Here is an 8,821-nt window from a genome sequence, read left to right on the forward strand (position 1 = left end):
ACACACACACACAGAGAAAATCTTACTTAAGCTTCTCCAGAAATATTCATCATAATTAATTTTAGAACTATTGGAGTCTCTACAAAAAAGTTCAATGTAGCTAAACTTCCTATTTTCCTGTTGCTCTATTTTACTTGGCCACTATCCTGGAAGAGATCAGCACTCCAAGTGCAAAATGCCCCTTTTCCTAGTTTTTCACAAACATTTATCCAATATAGTAGTTTGTAAAATATGTGTTTATGAATGTGATTTAAAAAGATAGATCCTTTAATAAGGCCTCTGGCCTTTTGCTGGAGCTTCATACAGATGTCTACATTTCTAAGAGAAGAGAATTTACCAATTGGGCTCCATGGCAACAGCTGACAGGGGGAGGGAAAAAAGGGGAGAAGAAGCTCTCCCCTTCTCAGGCACTGTCCTTGAAGGGTTAACTTGCCCAGAACAGTGAAAGAAAAAGCTGCTTTTATGTGAACTTCTGCAGACTGTGAACTCCTGAGCCCCCTCTTTCTCCTCCCACCCCTCTGCCCTATCTAGAGTTCATCTATTCCTCCCATGCTTCCCCTCCCTACCCCACTATGAATCAGCCTGGGTATAAGTTTCTGAAACTACCTGAACTCAGGGCTCAAGGGATTAATTGATTTCAGTGAAAGCTGTACCCTCTGAACCTGGCTGGAACCAAATAAAACTGTTTCCTGCTATCATAGTGCCCTGCCTCATTTGTCCCCTACAACAGTACTACCTATTGCTAAAAAGAATAATTCACCAAGAATATATAACCAATGTAAATATATATGTACTGAACATAAGCTCACCCAATTTATTTCTTTTTTTTAAGGTCATCAGTCATATTGGATTGTGATTATCCTAGTGACTTAACTTTATTACCCTAGTGACTTAACTTTATTGCCTCTTTAATTTTTTTTTTGTTCTTTTTAGTTATACATCACAGTAGAATGTATTCTGACGTATTATACATATGTGAAGTCAAAGCTTATAGCAGCTCAAACAACAGCTAAGCTATGGAACCAACCTAAGTGCCCTTCAACAAATGAAGGGATTAAAAAACATGTGAGATATGTATACACACACACACACACACACACACACACACAATAGAATATTACTCCATCATAAAGAAGAATGAAATTATGGCATTTTCCGGTAAATAGATAAAACTGGAGACTATCATGCTAAGTGAAATAAACCAATACCAAAAAAACAAAAGCTGAATATTCTCTCTGATGTGTGGCAGCTGACTCACAATAAGGGGTATGGAGGGAAGAATAGAAGTACTTTAGATTAGACAAATGGTAATGAAGGGAAGGGAGGATGGATGGAAATAAGAAGCACACCCAATTTGTTTTTTTTTAAATAATTTTTTATATATGACAGTGAAATTCATTACAATTCATATTACACATATTGAGCACAATTTTTCATATCTCTGGTTTTATACAATGTACATTCACACCAATTTGTGTTTTCATATATGTCCTTTGGATAATAATATCCATCACATTCCACCTTCATTTCTCACCCTATGCCCCCTCCCTTTCCTTTCCACCTCTCTGCCCTATCTAGGGTTCATCTGTTCCTCCCATGCTTTCCCTCCCTACCTCACTATGAATCAGCCTCCTTGTATCAGAGAAAATATTTGGCATTTGTTTTTTGGGGATTGGCTGACTTCACTTAGCATTATCTTCTCCAACTCTGCCTATTTGCCTGCAAATGCCAAGATTTTATTCTTTTTTGTTGTTGAGAAATATTCCATTGTATATATGCCACATTTTTTAATCAATTCATCTACTGAAAGGCATCTAGATTGGTTCCACAGTTTAGCTATTGTGACTTGTGCTGCTATAAACATTGATGGAAGCACACCCAATTTCATTGAACAATGAATACTCAGCATAAAGGGATTAGTAGGCCCCAATACAATAATAATGGATGAATTCACTACCTCACTCATGATAATAGAAAAGTCATCCAGTTAAAATATCAACAAAACACATCAGAGTTAAAACTACACTATAGATCAAATGGACTTAAATATTTTATTTACAGAATTTCTATCCAACAGCAGCATAATACACATCATTTTCAGCTACTCATGAAACATTCTCAAAAGTAGACCAGATTTTAGACAATGAAAGAAATCTTAACAAATACAAAAAATGAATTTTTTTGCATTTGTCAGATCATAATGGAATGAAACTAGAAATCAATAGCAAGTGACACTATAGGAACTATGCAAACAGATAGTAGAGATTGGACAATAAACTTTTGAATAACCCGTGGGTTATTGAAGAAATCAGGGAAATTTAAAAAATTCATAGAATTGAGTAAAAATAAAAGTACAACATACCAGAATCTGTGGGATACAGTGAAGGCAGTTCTAAGAGGAAATTATGCATCCCAAGGTCTTAGAAATAACAGGAACAAATATCTATGTATTAGGTACACTCATACATAGTTGGTGGGACTGCAAATTAGTATGACCTTCTGGAAAGCAGTATGGAGATTCTTCAAAAAATCTAGGATAGGACCACAATATGACCCACCTATCCCAGTCCGCAATATATATACAAAAGACTTAAAATCAGCATACTTTAATGATGCTGTCACATCAATGTTTTATAGTAGCCAATTCACAATAACCAAGCTATGGAATCAGCCCAGGTGCCCTTCAAAAGATGAATGAACAAGGGAAATGTGGTATATATACACAATTAAGTCCTACTCAGTCATAAAGAAGAATAAAATTATGGCATTTGCTGATAAGTGAATGGAACTGGTGACCATAATGCTAAGTGACATAAGCCAGACACAAAAAGCCAAAGCTTGAATATTTTCTCTGATATACAAATGTTAGTTCAAAATAAGAAAAAAAGAAAGAAAGAAAATGAGGGGGAATCAAATGAAAATAGAAGAGAGATCAGTGGAGTAGAGGAAAGAGATTGAAGGGGAGGTTGGAGGGGGATGGAATAAGGGAAGAAAGAGGAGTGGAATGAATGGACCTAACTTTTCTATGTACATATTTAGATATTTCAAAAAACTACAAGTAAACTATAAGTAAATAGTAGAACAATCAATAGAGGGAAGGGAACAGAAGAGGGTAAAGGGTAGTACTGGGAACTGAATTAGAGCAAATTATATTATATGCTTCTATAATTATGCCAAAATGAATCCTAATGTTATGTATAAGTAAAATTAATTAATAAAAAGTGATATACAGATTCAATGCAATCCTCAACAAATTACCAATGACATTCTTTATAGATAGTAAAAACAATCCTAAATACACAATATCCTAAATACACAATACCAAAGAACCAGAATAACCAAAGAAATCCTGAGAAATAAATCTATAGATTTCACAATAGCCAATTTCAAAATATAACACAGAGCCATAATAGCAAAAACTGCATGGTACTGGCATAATAGGAGACAAGTAGACCAGTGGAATAGAATAGAGAACACAGACATGAACCCACACAACTAGAGTCATCTGACTCTGAATGAAGATATTAAATGCATAAATTGGAGAAAAGATAGCCTCTTAAACAAATAGTACTGGGAAAACTGGATACCTGTTTGTAGAAACCTAAAACTAACCCTATATCTCAAAATACAACTCAAAATAGATCAAAGACATAAGATCCATCAATTTGAAACTCCTAGAGGATAACATGGGGGGAACACTTTAAGATATAGGCATAGGCAAAGATTTTCTGAATAGGACCCATATAGTCCATGAAATAATAGGAAAAATAAAAAAAAATATATTGCATAAAATTAAAAACTTCTACAAAGCAGAAGAAACAATTAACAGATTGAAGAGGGAGCCTGCAGAATGGGAAAAAAAAAACTTTACCACTTACTCTTCTGAACCAGAATTGATATCCAGAATATAGAAAGAACTTAAAAAAAACCCTCCAAACCCCAAATAGCACAGTCAGTAAATGGGCAAATTAATCAAATAGTCACTTCTCAAAAGAAATATAAATGGCTAAAAATTACATAGAAACTCTTCAATAATTTTAGCAATCAGGGATATGCAAATCAAAACAGCATTGAGATTCCATCTCACCCCAATCAATGACAATCATCAAGAATGTGAATAAAAGTAAATGCTGGTGAGAATGGAGAGAAAAAGGAACTATTATACACTGTTGATGGTAACATGAAGTAGTACAAACACTATGGAAATCAGTATGGACTTTCCTCACAAAGCTAAGGAAACAACTACAGAACTACAATATGATCTAGCTATACCACTACTTGGTATTTATCCATAAGAATAAAAGTCAGCATACTTTAGTATTATATATAAATCAATACTTATAACAGCACAATTCAAAATAGCTAAGTTATAGAACTAGCCTAGGTATCTGTTAACAAATGAATGGATAAAGAAAATATTATATGTATGAACATAATATTATATATGGACTCTTATTCAGCCATAAAGAAGAATGAAATTAAAACATCTGCAGGAAAATGGATGGAATTGGCTAGCATTATGTTAAATGAAATAAACCAGACTACAAAAGACAGGTATTTCATGTTCTCTCTCATATGTGGAAGAAAAAGATGATCTGAAAGTGTAGGGAGTCTATGAGAGAAGAGAAAGGGAATCAGGGAAGAAGAAAGGGGGTGGAAAGGGAGGGTAATTGAGGGAAGTAAATGACCAAAATATGTTATATGCATGTACAAATATGCTGCAAAGAACTCATTATTCTGTGTTATTAACATGCACTAATACAAATACTAAAAAAATTAAGAGGTTCAATCTCACGTTAAGTACTCACACATACACACACACACACACAAAAAAAAAAACAACAACAACAATCAAAAAAACAAGCAAACACAAACCTAAAGGGACATAGGAAACTTCTGAAAGTAATGGATACATCTATTAACTTAATTATGGTGAAGATACCATAGGTATTTATATATGTGCAGTTGCATCAAATTATGCACATGAAATATGTGCGTTTCTTTATATTTTAATTGTACTTCAATAAAACTGTCAAAGAAAATGTGATCAAATTAAATTCAAGAGAAGACTGTCAAAATATCAGGTTATATATCCCTAATATTTCTGTTTAGTCATGTTTAAAGATAACCTTCTCCAGAAAAATGAGATTAACTCACATTTAGAATAAGTATATTAATATGGAAACACACATCCTAGTGACCTGTGTTTGATTTGATCCTGTTATTTGTGTATTCTTTGTAATCATAGTATTTTTCATGTGACAATTAGCCTCACAATTATATCAAATATCTGAGGGGTAAAATTATTTTATTTTTATCCATGGAAAACAGTCAATACAAACATATTTCCTTTATCCACTTTACAAAATAATTTATGACAAAAGAGGTGTTTTTATTTTATTTTTTTACAGATTTTGAGGTTTTTTATTTTAAAATATTTCATTATAAAAGTAACATAAGTAAAAACTAAAATATTGAGGAAAGATGAAGTTTTCTATTCATTGCTCTGCCATCGTACTATAACCAGTTAGTAATTTCATCCACTTTGTCACATTCTAACATGCACTTGGTGTGTTAATTGCAGCCAGGATCACATAATTTTAATGAGTACAGAATATACCCTTCATAGATCTGTTTATTGACTATTTACCTTGACTAGGGGATGACAAAGTACAGCCCCACATTTGACTCCTGCTCTAAACTTCAAGTGATTCATAATTTAAGTTACAAAACAATACTGTTTGGAAAGTCTTTGTGCATATTATTTTCATATTTGGACAAGTCAATAGGAGGATATTAACAAAAGAGGAATAACAGGGTCTAATTAACAAAGATATTTTTAATGCTGAAACTGTCCCTCACTCTCTTATAATATTCAAGCTATGATATAATAAGGATGGTGGTGACAGTATGGAAGGAAGGCCCAAAACTCTCCTCACAAGCACTTCTCTGGCCCCTATTAATGCTGACATATGAATTTACACTCATGACAAGCATATTTTCAATTCTGATTTAAAGTCAACCCAAAAGGAAAATAACAGTAAGTGCAACAGAAAAACAAACCCACTCAAATAAATCTTTTACTTTATACAAAAGATGGAAAAGCAGGCAGAAATAAACTCTCCACATTTCACAATGTACATGAAGTACCAGCTCAAGCTAGCTATAGAGGTCAGAAGGCCATGGAAGAGCAGAATAAGGGAAGAGGTGGTGGTTTCAACAAGGAGCCAACAGCAGCAGGTGAGTGTGGGTGATGAAGAGGTACAGCGCTTCCACCCCTCTGAACACATCCTCAACATAAAAGTGAGTAAAACTGTCTATAAACTGTCTCTAATAAGAGTTCTAGAGTAACAACTCTATGGTTTTAAGCAATACAAATTCTTTTATCTGAAAAAGTTTTATTCTTCAGAAAGAAAACTTATGGAATGAGAAAAGCTAAATTGACTCTATCTCTGAGATAAAAAGATAAAGCAGTTAAATGGGTCTCAAAACCAATCTTTTATGAGTAAGGTGTTGAGAAGTACAGATGTCATCTTCTAAGGGTAATATTCTGAGGGTCTGGCAGCATAAACCCTTCAGTGAGTTTAAAATAGACTATTGTAGAATCGGACTCTAGGATGGCCAGAGTGAAAGACATCGGTAAATCCGGATTCCCTCATAGTTTTTGAGATGCCTTCAAGATGTCCCTTATCCTTTGATAGCTGAGGGAAGCAGAGATGGGTGTAGACAACACAGTCTGTAACCTTTCCCCTTCTATCTCAGTATCAATCAGGCAGATGAGCTGAAGTTCAGGTAATCCCACACAAATTACATCATACCAACTTTTACTCTCCATGAGGTCCAGGTAAACCAAGAATGCTATATAAACTTGAGTGGCATCTCCAATATTTAATTCCATCATTTCTAAATACTTAGGGTGGATGCTCATCCAGGCATCCGCCAGAGTCCACTTGTGAGCGCCGCCTCTATAGCGAATGCGGCCCAAGTCCAGACCCCACTACAGCCTGGGGTCAGCTCAGAATCACCACTCTCCTCCAAGCCCGCCCACCTGGCCTCCCTTGGTGCACCAAGAGTTGCTTTTAATATATAATGTTATAGTAGTGCATGGTGACCATAATTTGGTTTTTAAATAGTTCAAACACCACTTTCAAAGACTATTTTGCAAAATAAAACAAGGTGAAATTTTACATTCTTAATTTAAAAATAACTTTTTTAAAATTTTTGGATCTTTCCAGGTTCTCCCCTTCATGAATAAATAGTACTAGTTTGCATAAAACTCAACCTAAAATGTTAGTTAATCTTAAAAAAGACTTTCATTCATCTCTAGGACCAATATGTACTTATTTAAAGGTAGGCAAAAAGTAGACAAATCATATTGGGAAACATAGTGTATTTTTTTTTCTCTTCATCTTAGGATAGGTTACTTCTTCTATGCCACGCTGTCATTCTAATTCTATTGTGGGGGAATGCTTATCTTTGAATCATCTCCTCACTAATAAAATTCCTTAGCACCTCTGTAATATTTTTGAAAAGTTCTCTTATACCACTACATGCGTTGATTCACTGCATTGATTGACACAGAACACTCTGTGTTAAGGTTTTCTCCCTACACTTTCTCTTATCATTCTTCACTTCAAAGCTGCTCCTTCTTTCCCAGTTTGGAGTGGCAGGTGAGGGACAATGTCTGTATTCTAAGTTCCTTATTTTTCTTCTGAACTTTCATTTCTTCCTTATTATAGAAAAATTAATTTGCCCTTTGTTGTCTAAATCTCCTTTACTGAAAAATTATCTACATATTGTTTTTCTCCTCTATTTGTTTTCTGGGCAAGTTCTTAACTATTGGACAGCCACATCTGTGTTTTCTTCCCAGCACCAAATTTGGTTGTCATCAGGGATCTATGTCCAGATGACCCAGTTTTTATACTGGTTTTCATATTGGCACAATCAATACCAAGTGGATAACTCTTCTGCCACATTGGCCTTAAACCTCCATGATTTTACTCATTCATTATTGTCCTTAAATTACTGTTGATCACCAACCTATTATGAGACATTTTGGTGTTATCTGGAACTCAGAAAATACAAATGTGTGTAAGGTCAAGTCTCATTCTTCCACCTTCAAATAATTTATCATACAAGGAGAGAAACAAGCAAGTAGGAGACAATTAAAACAGAATGTAGTACATAAAACCATTGATATGAAAAAGACTTCCAAAAACAGTGGAGATTTTGTTCACAGCATAAATGTCACCTATACTTCTACTATGAGACTCTATCCCACTTTCACAGATGTTTGATCTTGGAGTGCACTTATATAATTCTCTGTTTCAAATTCTCCCACTATGTCTCTTCTTTCCAATTTATTTATTAATGTAACATTCTATCTTTTGTTATATAATTATGTGGATTTTTTGTCAAACACAGTCACATAACCATAGCCATTGCCAAGGTACAGAATGATTACATTGCCTTCAAAGTTCTCCCATGCTTCTGTCTAATGTACCCCTCCTTCTGCCGAGCTTCTAGTGACAATGGATCATTTTTTTCCCTTCAGTTTTCCTTTTCTAGAAAGTGTATTTAGGTGGAATCATATAATATGTAGCCTTTTTCTTTAATTTCTTTGGCTTCAAAGAAGGTCTATCTTGGTGCTGGGGATGTGGCTCAAACAGTAGGGTGCTCGCTTGGCATACTCGAGGCACTGGGTTCGATCCTCAGCACTACAAACAAATAAAGATGTTGTGTCTGCCGAAAACTAAAAAATAAATATTAAAAAAAGTCTCTCTCTCTCTCTCTCTCTCTCTCTCTCTCTCTCTCTCTCTCT

General features: G+C 34.5%; 1 pseudogene; it reads right to left on the bottom strand.

Moving 5' to 3' along the window:
• Positions 1 to 6,337: 6,337 nt before the first annotated feature.
• LOC107160814 lies at positions 6,338 to 8,054 on the bottom strand (annotated as a pseudogene).
• Between the last annotated feature and the right edge of the window lie 767 nt (positions 8,055 to 8,821).

This window comes from Marmota marmota, unplaced genomic scaffold, assembly GCF_001458135.2.
Source record: "Marmota marmota marmota unplaced genomic scaffold, marMar, whole genome shotgun sequence".
NCBI classification, from domain to species: domain Eukaryota; kingdom Metazoa; phylum Chordata; class Mammalia; order Rodentia; family Sciuridae; genus Marmota; species Marmota marmota.